This window comes from Macrobrachium rosenbergii, chromosome 12 (genome assembly GCF_040412425.1).
Source record: "Macrobrachium rosenbergii isolate ZJJX-2024 chromosome 12, ASM4041242v1, whole genome shotgun sequence".
Lineage (NCBI taxonomy): Eukaryota > Metazoa > Arthropoda > Malacostraca > Decapoda > Palaemonidae > Macrobrachium > Macrobrachium rosenbergii.
The window spans coordinates 23,974,132-23,985,500 of NC_089752.1; the positions used below are offsets into that span (position 1 = coordinate 23,974,132).

At 46.7% G+C, this 11,369-nt stretch overlaps 1 protein-coding gene across 5 annotated transcripts in view; it reads right to left on the reverse strand.

Moving 5' to 3' along the window:
• The window catches only part of LOC136844443 (uncharacterized), a 51,416-nt gene that overhangs the window by 39,397 nt on the left and 650 nt on the right, over nucleotides 1-11,369 (reverse strand). The window contains exon 1 of one of the 5 annotated variants that reach the window (XM_067113688.1): nucleotides 10,738-11,369. This exon is cut by the window's right edge and continues 554 nt beyond it. The exons of 3 other annotated variants lie outside the window; for them this stretch is intronic. The gene's annotated coding sequence lies outside the window, so the exon portion shown is untranslated. The remainder of the gene's footprint in view (nucleotides 1-10,737) is intronic. One more of the 5 variants, XM_067113690.1, reaches the window with a different exon arrangement.

The following is an 11,369-nucleotide window of genomic DNA, read 5'->3' on the forward strand; positions in this document are numbered from 1 at the left end:
GTTCTCGTCTAGCACTCTGCTAGACCTGAGTTCCTATGAAGATCTCCGCTTGCCACTAAGAACCCAGAGGAATTTATTTCTGACAGAAATTCATTTCTCACTATAATGTGGTTCTGATTGCCACAACAAGCTGTAGGTCCCAAAAATAGGTAACCAATTGTTCTTAGCCATGTAAACTATTCTCATAGAAGAAGGCCAGCCCTGATTGCATTAATCAGCCAGTGGTCTGACTTAAAGTAAGGTATAGCTTACTTACTGTGTCACATACTCTCTAATGTTCAGAAACCATTTAAAAAAATAACCTCTCACCATAAGTCTGCACCCAGGAGAAAGACCCAGCAAATCCGCATCAACCTTATATTCCACCACATCCAATTGCAGGTCCCGAACAACTACTTTTAAAATCAAGGACACACCAGAATCTGCAGTTCCATAGATAGAGGAGTAGAAAAATGCAGCCATGGAAACTCCAGTGCCGATTCAGAAACAGTCAGAAGTGAAATAGGAGTTTACACGCAGAAGGATTCTGACATCCCAGAACTGAAACATTGACCATGAGACCTTGTTTAGACCGAGAAGAAGTTCCAGAAACTTTTGTGGAGCACAAAAAATAAAAACCACTGAACCCGAGACTGGAACTTTTCTGAGATGAACTTGCACCCTAAATACCTTTTCCTCGCTACCAACCCAGACCTATTCTCCTTTATCACTGGTCTAGATCCTGATTCAACAAAAATCAACGGTTAAATTTATCAATACCACAAGGGGGTTGGGGGCTGGAGATCCTTCAAGCTTTGCTCAGAAGATATTGGCCAGTGGCACCTACCTCTTCCTGAGACTTTGTGTTCTCCATTAACCTCCAGCACCCATTAGGGCTGGTTCTGGAACAGGCAGGAGCTGAAAAGGAAGAAGGATCAGAATTTGCTGACACTACTACTATCTTTAATCTGAGAAATGTTGAAAAGACTAGCTATTAAATTTTCCATGACTAATAAATTAGATAAGTTTGACTACCTCTGAAAATACTAAGCAATTATCAACTGATCTTTATGCATAAGCACTGGGGAGAGGCAATGGGGTGAATCAGTTAACGCTTACCAATATTTACTAGCCAAAGATTTCTGATGACGAATGTAATCTTCCAGGGCCTTCCAATCGGAACATTCACCACAATAATTTATCTATCAAATTTTACCTTCCTACATACTAACAAAATGATATTTTAATGATAAAATAAAGTTTGTTCATACTTACCTGGCAGATATATATATAGCTGTATTTCTCCTAAACCGACAGAAATTCAAAAACTTACTGGCACACGATGGGCCAGGTGGTTAGTACTCATTCCCGCTGCTGGGAGGCGGGAATCAGGAACCATTCCCATTTCTATTCAGATTTTCTAGAACACTGTCTCAAGAGGAGGCGGAGGGCACTAATGATGTATATATATCTGCTTAGTAAGTATGAACAAACCTTATTTTATCATTAAAAATATCATTTTGTTCATGACACTTACCTGCCAGATATATATAACTGAATCCCACCGTAGGAGGTGGGAAGAGACAGAATAGGGATTTAGGAAACAAATAAATGTAGGCGAATGACGCCTTGGTTCCCTTACCTGTTAGCATAGCTGACTTCGAGGTTATCTGTCACCCAAGCCTGCTTCTGCTTTCCAGAGTCTCCAGCAAGGTAGGGACCTATAAAAGCTGGTGAATCCAGATGACCTGTCCAAGGGGGCAAGACCACAATAGTGACTAGATCATATGACCATACAGAGAGGAGAAGGAGCAAAACAACCACCTGACCGCCCTATCTAAGGTAAAAAACCTAGCATAAAAACCTGGTGGCCACCCAACAACCAGAAATAACAACAACAAGATTAAAAACACACCTAAACAAAAAAAGGAGAGGATGAGTATTGCCTTCTTCTCCCAACATAGTGTTTGCGAAACGTACGGTCCCAGCGCACAAAGCAGTCTTCAAATGTCGCCTTCACATCCAGCAAGTAATGAGAAGCAACACTGAATTACTTCTCCAGAAAAGTGGCACCCAGAATGTCATTCAGAGACATATTCTTTTCTGGAAAGCCACTGAGGTAGTATGGCTCTAACTTCATGAGCTTTTACTTTCAAAGTCTCTCAAATCACCTTCTAGGCACACTGAATGAGCCTCTCGAATAACACTTCTTAAAAGAATGCTAAGGCATTCTTGGACATGGAAGATCAGTCTCTTCACCGAGCACCAAAGATTGTCCGATGAGCCTCTACAATTCTTGGTCTTGGCTAAGTAAATTTAAGAGCCCTGACAGGACACAAGACTCTTCTGACTTGTCCAGTGATTCCGTCAAACCTTTTGATTTCAAAAAGATTTGGGCCAAGGGGAAGACGGTTCTCATTCTTAGCTAAGAAAAAAAGGATTTAGGGAGCATACAGCATTAGGGCCCTAAAGCCAATATGTTTGCTAATAGCCTGCATTCACTAATCCTCTTAGCTGTCGCCAGAGCAGTTAGGAAAGACAGCTTTCCTGGTTACGTTTTTGAAGGAAGCAGAATGACAGAGGTTCAAAAATTTCAGACATAAGGAATTTCAGGACAACATCTAAATTCCAAGAAGGTGTCAACTTTGAGAAGTTACCTTAGTCTTAAAAGACCTTAAAGATCAAGAAGGTCCTTTGTTGTCCACAAGTTCAGGCCTCTGTGCCTAAAAACCAAGCGATAACATACTTCTATAGCCTTGATAGTCGAGACTGCCAGTTTATTCTTATTCCTAAGATAAAAAAGAAGTCAGCTATTTGTGGTACAGAGGTCGTGGTGGAGGAAACTCCTTTACTCCTGCACCATCTTCTAAAAACAGACCACTTGTACTGGTAGACACTGCATTGGAAGAGGTCTCTGGCATTGGCGATGGCCTTTTAGCCACAGATCTAGAAAAGCTCTTGCTCTGGCCAACTTTGATAGTCTGTATGCAGTCAGACTCAGAGCGGAAGGTTTTTGGTGGTACCTCTTGAAATCACGGTTGTTTTGAGAAGGTCCACCCTCAATGGAAGCGTTCTTGAAAGTCCACTAGAAGGACAAAAGGGTCTCTGGGAAACCAAACCGCTGCTGGCCAAAAAGGAGCTAGGAAGTCATCCTTGCTCCTTCTGAGGCTGCAAACTTCCTGATGACTTCTCCCAGGATCTTTGAAGGGGGAAAGGCGTACAGGTCGAGTCCTTTCCAGTCCCAGAGGAGGGCGTCTATGGCTAACGCTCCTGGGTCGAGGACAGGAGAGCAGTAAAGGCAGTCTTGTCGTCCTGGAAGTGGCTGCGAAAGGTCCACCAAGGGGCGCCCTCAAATTCTCACAAGATCCTGACATACCTCCTTGAAGAGTCCACTCTGTCGGTAGCAGCTGATTTTGCCGACTGAGAAGGTCTGCTGGATATTCTCCTCCCGCCAATGAACCTGCATTGAGAATAGTGACCCTGAGAGAATGAGTCCAGAGCAGGATCTCCTCGGCAAGGATGAACAGGGACCAGATGAGTACCTCCCTGTTTCTGAGGTACGCTAGAGCTGTGGTATTGTCCGGAGTTGACTGGAATCAATTCTGCCTGCAACTTGGGCTTGAAGAACTGAAGAGCCAGAAAATAAAGCACCCAATTTTAGATTTATGTGCCAGGACACCTGTTCCCCTTCCAGGTGCCTGACACTTCCTCCCCCCCTAGTGTTGCTCCTCATCCCGACGGGACGCAAGCCGGAAAACAACACACAGGTCGGGGCTCTGAAGGCGAAGAGAAACCCTTCTGCAAGTTTTGCGGGGTCGAACCACCAACTTAGATGGTCCTTGACAGAGGAGATATCCTGAGAATCTCTTCCAGATCCTTCCTTGTTCCTCCAGTTGTCCGCCAAGAAAAACTGGAGGTCTGAGATGGAGCCTCCCAGGGAAACAAAACTTCTCCAGCGATGAAATGGTCCCAGCAAACTCATCCATTCCTCACCGAGCATGTTTCTTTCCCCAGAAAGGACGAAACTTTGCTTAAGCAGTGCTGCTGACGTTCGGGATGGAAAGGCTCGAAAAGCCACTGAATCCATCTGAATCCCCAGATAAAACAATGGACTGAGAGGGGATCAGATGGGACTTTTCTTGGTTCACAAGAAGTCCCAGGGACTTTGTCAAATTCAGTGTGAAAGCCAGGTCCTCCAGACACCTTTCTCGAGAAGAGGCTCGGATGAGCCAGTCGTCTGAGGTAGAGCGAGATCCTTACACCCGCAAGGTGAAGCCACCTCGCAACGTTTTCATGATCACCGTGAAGATCATGGGAGCGGTCAGTCCGGAACAGAGAGCTCTGAACTGGTAGACCGTCCCCCAGCACAAATCTCAAATACTTCCTTGATTGAGGATGAATGGGAACATGGAAAAATACGCGCCCTGGAAGATCCGAGAGACCATCCAATCCCTGGTCTAACGCCCCTAAACCACGACTGAGGCGTTTCCATCTTGAACTGTCCTTGACAATAAAGTTGATTCAAATCTGTTGACGCTCTAGACTGGTCTCCACCTCCCTGACTGTTTTGGGACTAAGAAAAAGCCTGTTGTAGAAACCTGAGAATCCAACTTCAGAACTTGTTCCACGGCTCTTTTTTCAACAACTGTCTTCCAGGAGGTCAAAAAGAATCTGTTGCTTCTCGACGGTAAGAAGGCGACAGATCCCTGGAGTAGAGGCACAGGGGAGAAATGAGAAACGGATCTTGTAACCTTTCTTGAAGACACTGAGAACCAGAGTCAGCCCCTTTTGTTTACTCCAGGGCTTCCGAAAACAGGAAAAGAAGCCTGGCTCCTACTGGTGTCTGGAGGTGAGGAAAGTCACTTTTCCCCCTTTGGGAGGGAAGGTACCACCTCTGGTGAAGCTCTTCCTCGCGGAAAGGGTCTAGGGAGGAAGATGTTCCTCTGAAAGGGCTTCTTCTTCCTGGTGGACAAAACTGAAGACGGGAAGGGACACTGGAGGCGTCTAGAAGAATGAGCCAAGGGTCCTGCGTAGCCTTCTCCTTAAGGCTGGAGGCGAGATCTTGACAAGGACTGGGGAAGAGATGGTGGACAGGGAGGGCAACAGTAACTCAGCCCTCTGAACAGAGAAACTGACAGTGAAGTCAAATTGGGCAACAAAGGCCCTCTTCTTTAGGAGTGATTGCCAAAGTGAGAAGCCAGTTCTTCAGATCCATCCTGACGGCCTTGTCCATGCACGACAGGACACTGGACAGCTCCCCAGAGAAATAGAGTCCGACTTGAGTCCTAAGTCCAAGGCTCCCAAGCACCAGTCAAAAAGTTAAAACCTCCAAAGTCCGGAAGAGGCCTTTGAGATGATGGTCAGTCTCAGAAAGAGTCAAGGTCAGTTGGCAGAAGAGACCTCGGGAGGCGCCGACAAGACTCGCAAATCACCTTGAGAAGAAGAAGGAACTCTAGATCCAGATTTCTTCTCCCGTCTCATACCACATTCCAGCCTTCCCTGACAATCTAGACGGAGGAGAGCAAAGGAAGACTTTGCCATGAGACTTCCCGTTCCTCCATCCACATGTTTGACTTTCTTGAAAGCCCTTTGGTGGCCAATGAAGTCTTCATCTTCAAGGAAACCGATTTCACACTCAAGGAAGCTAACTGAGAAGGAGGGAAAGAGGAGCAGAAGGCTGAAATTGTCAGGACAAGCCTTAGCATGTTGGTTAAAACCGGGTAGTCGAAGAAAGACAAAGAGGGGCTCTTGTTGCTGCAGACTCGAATCATGAGACAAATCAGCTCTCATACAGCCACAGGAGAGTCTTCCAAGATTTAGGGGAACGAAGACCTTGAGGTCCAATTCGGAAGAGAGACCTCTTCTTTCGTCAGATGAAACAAGAATGCTCGGAGCAACGTCCGAAGGGTAAGAAGTCGAGCGCCCTGGCGAGTCCTGAAGAGCGCCCTGACGAGAGGATGAGAGTCGTCTGGCGCCCTGCCCGAATGGAGAAGCCGCGGTCGCTAAGGCTGCCGAGCGCCCTGGATGGAGAAGCCGAGCGAGCGTCCTGACGAGCGCCCCGGCGGGATCACGAATAAGAAGCGCGCCTGGGAGCGCCCTGTCGTCAAAACGAGCGAAGCAGTCCGGAGACGAGCAAGAAGGCGTAACAGGCGCGACCCCAAAAGAAACACAGGAAGCGCCCTGATCAGGCAGAGTCAAGACGGAGGCAGGAAACCGAGAACGATCTGTGATCTCTTGGAGAGAGAACCAGAAGGAGAGGGAGACTTTAACGGCGGCAGGGCAAATCCTTCCAATAGAGAAACAGGGCAGGGCTAACGCGGCGCATCTCTTGGACAAAATCTTCTTAGCAGGTAGGAAGCCTGTCTGGGAGGAGGGGGCAATCCTGATGGAAGACGAGGGGGGAAGGGACGCCCCTTCTTCCTACCAGAAGAGAAAGTTCTCTTCAAGAGGTGACTGGGATGCAAAAAACGCCCTCATCAGAAGAATCCTGGTCCTTCTTCTGCAAATGGAAAGGCTCAAGAAGAAACTAGGGTTCGAAAAGAGACTGGAAGAAGCTGCCTCTCTGCAACAACTCCTCTTGAAAGGGCGAAAGTCCAACCGAGAACGCCACCCTTTGGGGGAGAGGGCGCCTCGGAGGACGTGACAAGTCGCGCGCGAGAATGCGCGCACGAGCACGATCTCTGGCAGCCTGGGAAACGCCAACAGGAACTGCGCCTAAGGGACGCCAGATCGGTGGGGGTCCCGTAACCTTCTTGCGGCTTTCGACATGCCTTTCCCTGAGTCCTGGGAGTTCGACAGAGGTCAGGCCTGAAGCATTATAGGGCGATCTGACGCCCCCACAACACTTAGGGCACTACACTTCACAACACTTTGAAGAGATGTCACTTTAGACTCTCGGCAATGGAGTTCATGATCCCGCGCCGGGCATTACCCTCCACAGACACAATCAGGTTCTGAAGGCAACACTGAGGGGAAAGGTGCAGCATCAGGGTTAACAGTGACAAATTATTATTAGGAGACTCCCACCACTCTTGCACACACTCCTGGAGGAAGACCTCCTAATGGCTGTCACGCTCCAACTTAGTGAACATAAGAATCATAAGACTTCCAATCTGAATCAGATAAAGACTTCACACTCCTGCAGCGATCATCCAACAAACAGACATGCCCCCTACATCTCATGCAAACTGAGTGAGGGTCACCAAGCTTTCGGTAGCCTCACCTTACACTCACTCACAACACACACCCTGAAACTAGCAGAACTAGAACCAGACATAGTTAAGGAAAAGCCAAAATCAAAATCAAAACAATCCAAAGAAGCGTGTGCAATCCATGAGCCAGAATCAAACCAAAAGTCAATCAGAATACTTAAGTGAATAAGCAAGTTAATCCTTGAAATCCAAGGCGGAGGTATTGTAACAGGTATGTTAACAGTACCGGCGACAGAGAAAAATCTGAATAGAAAATGGGAATGGTTCCCGATTCCGCCTCCAGCGGGCGGGAATGGGCATTAACCACCTGGCCACACTGTGTCTGCCGAGTTTTGAATTCTGTCGGTTTTCGAGAGAAATACAGCTATATATATATCTGTCAGGTAAGTGTCATGACCGTCTCTATCATGTCTCTCCAAGGTACTCATCCGTCTCTTGCAGGAAAAGCGATGGCGTGAGTCCATACGTCGTAGGGGCAGTCGAGAGTCGACATTGCCAAGCCACGATGGCGTGGTAGTAGATGGTGAAAAAGTCCATGATGAACAATCGAGACCAGGAGCCAGCAAAGCCCAAATCCAAAGGCGTTCCATATCCAGAAAATCCAGGAGAAAAACAATTAAATACAATCCAGGTCTTCACCAGAAGTCAAAATACAAAAGAAGAGTGAACGTAAGTTAAAACCTCACTGCAGAGGAAACAACCTTCCAGCAGCGAACAAAAAGCAATTGACGAAAATGGGGCGTATCGCGCACACCTTTTCAGCGTTGCAACCGTTTGTTATGGCAGCTCAAGTGACAAGATTTTACCTGCAGCGTTTAGTAATGCTGGCTCTTAAATTCCACTAGTGAGATGGGTAATTGAATTGTTCGGGCTAATTAGGATTAAGGCGAATTCAGGTGTTCAGGAGTGTATTGCAATGGCAACCTCCCGAGCAGCTACGCCAGGATTACAGCGGAGTGGCGAAGGACACAACCACCAGGGAAGCAGCAGGCACAATCAGGACCAGCGTTCGCAGGCTGAGCGGCTCGGAAGGCAGGAGCTACAGCAGTGACCGAGGTGTCACATGGGGCGGTGAAATTACCAGCAGCGACAGGAATGATCAGGACGGCTACGGCAGGAGACCATGAAGAGCCGCCCAGAGACTGTCGTCAAGTCAACAGGAACATAACACAGGAAACAGACCATAGATATGCCAGAGGCAGTGCCACAGTATACATGAAAGCCAGCAATGACAGCGATTGATCCACATCAGCGGGAACAGAGTCGGAACGATCCCGACGTGGAACTATGCCATTCCAACCAGTTACTCTGGTCGATCTCGTAGCAACACTGAATGAACGTTGGGACTTCTTCATGCAAAGATATCCCAACTGAGATATCCAGCCAACTGCTGCTGTGCCTGCAATGCTCACTGTCAACCTGAAAGAAAAAGCAAAGATGATTAGAAGAGGGAGTCTCCTCTCGCTCTGAGGGGAACTGCCCTATGCAGCGAGAGGAGGCCCCTTAGAAGAGGTCGCCCGACCACCCGCGTCACCCCCCCTCGCGGTCTTCGCCCAATGAGCGAGTGAAGAGGGCGAAGGAGAGAGATCTCTACTGAAGGAGAGATAAGGAAGAACCCACAGGGAAAGAGAAGGAAGGAGGGGAGGCCACCAAGGGCGCCATGGAAGCGAAACTTATCGATGACACCCGCAACTTCCCAACACCCCCCACCCTCCCCGCAACTCTCTATAGCGCAGGTGACGAAAACAACACTTGGCACAAGTAGAAAGGAAGTAGTCATGCCCTTGTACACGGAGGGCAGGAGCCCAAGAAGGGGAGTGAACTCTTACGTCCCGATCAATGTAAGGGAGCGAAGATATTACGTTCCAATCTAATATCTCCGAATGTACATGGGAACGCCTTCAGTATCTAAATAAAGGGCTACTGGAAGAGAAGCATTACCCCTTGGTTACGCCCCTCTAAATACGCCCTTGGCCGTCAGACTCAAGATACAAACGCAGGGTAACGACAGCTTATACAAGGCTATCACAAATCGTGGTTTTGTACTAATAAATATCAAACACATGTAATATATACACAAAAATACAGAAAGATCCTACCAGGATAATAAAGAGCTTAACGACAGTCAGGCAAGGAGATCCGAAAACACGTCTGCAATGCATGACGGCCGAAAGCAAACTGGAATGTTTACATCCGGGCAGGCGGGTATTCCCCACCCACCTGACGGTAGTTACCACCTAACCACCTTGTTCAAGAGTTTAATGACCGTGTCCAGCTTTGCCATAAGTAACTCCTAATGCAAAGGATCGATGGTTTGTATATCGTGTTGGAACAATTACATGAGTAGGCTAATATTTGAATTAGCAAGAAATAACATTGTCTGTGAGGCTATTTAGGGTGGATGAAAAGAACAGCTATTGCAACATTGGCTGGAAGCGGTAAATTTCAGTTAATGCGCGGCCATGGTATTTCAGTTTTCTTCTCATAATGCTTTGTCATTTCCCACCAAGCCCATTTGTTTCTAAGTCATACAAGTGGCACTTTGCCTACTTTGGACTGATATGAGAAACTTGAAAAAAAAAAATCCCCTTAATCAAGCAGATTAGATATCAAATGACCAGGTACAGTAAAATCTAAGTACCTGTATAAAGTATTGTGCGTCCTCAACTTACGGTGATTCAATCTTATGGTGCTTTTTCAGTGCCGTTAACGGCGTTTTACAGTGCCGTAACTTGATGCTGTATCAAGCTGACGGCCCTAACAGCAAAAATAGTCATCAAGTTAACGGCACTTACATCGCTGTAACTTGATGCAACATCAAGTTCTGGCATCCTAACTCAAGTTACGGTGCCGTAAGCACCAATAAGAGAAAAATCGACTTACAGAGGAAATCAACGGATCCCCACTGTAAGCTGAGGACGCACTGTATGTAGCATTCTATCTCAAGCATAAGTTGCATTGCTTTGGATGCTACACTTGTAAAACCTACAAACTACAAGGTTATCATCTAACACTTCATTCCCTGGTGCTGGTTACTGATTATTTAATAAAAGAGCAATTTTCACATAAGGTTCATCAAGTTACAATTTGCATGGCAAGGGAGTCGGATGAGTTTTCTTCAAAAGCCCCTGTAGCATTATGCAGTACAGTACTACTAACAGTAACATGCATAGCACTTATTCCTTTATTCATCAGCTACTTTTTTCATGCATATCCTTTACTATCTTCCTACAGACCAACCTAACTTGACCTTTTTCAGTCCTAATTTTAAAAAAGAACTATTTTGACAGCTTGGCTGGGAAGTCTACGCTAGTTGAACCTTATAACCTAATAGGGACACATCATGTAAGTGGTATAAGGTAGGCTCTACCTCTACATACTGGTACACAGCCAAGGCTAGGCCTATGTGCCAATATGTGCTTAGGTAGTTGGGTAGTATAGAGAGTAGGGAGACAAGGATAGGCGTTGGTAATTTTGCCTCCTTGCAATAAGTTCCATAGAATAAGAGTTACTCTGCATATTCAAAGCCACCAGAAAAGTAACTTACCTGGTTAATTTCCATCAATTTGCTGATCAACAGTTTTTTCCTTGAAAAAAATCTTTTTCTGGTAATTCTATATATTAGCTCCTCGCCTGTTTTTACCTTTTCAACTGGTTTTTTCTACACTTTGAAGGGTTCTGATACTGGCTTTGCATGTTTGTTGTCAGCCAAATGGAATGTCCCTTCGCCATGTTTAGTACTGGCCCGGGGGGGTTGGGTACCCATACGTTAACAAGTTATTGCACTTGCCGGACGGGATATGAACCGTTCGAAACAGACGTAGCCGTGCTCTGTCTTGTGAAGATCACGTATGGAAACCCTGCCAATCCATTTCAATATTCACTGTTAGCCTACTTGGGGGGGAGGGGGGTCCAGGGAGAATGAAGCCCCCTGGCCAAGTCAGGGCACGGCTCCCTATGCCAGGTAGGAAGATAAGGACTGGTTCAGTCAGGACATCGCATTCTAGAAAGATTAGGTTTGACCCATTTTCACAGTTGGATTTCTCACACCCACCCCTATCTCCCACCTCCGCTTCTGCTCTTGGTGCTTGACTTCATCACACTCTGCAATTTCACCCACTGCAAACTACTCCCTTCGTGACCTCTACTCTGAATTCTACCCCTAAAATTCTTCTAGCC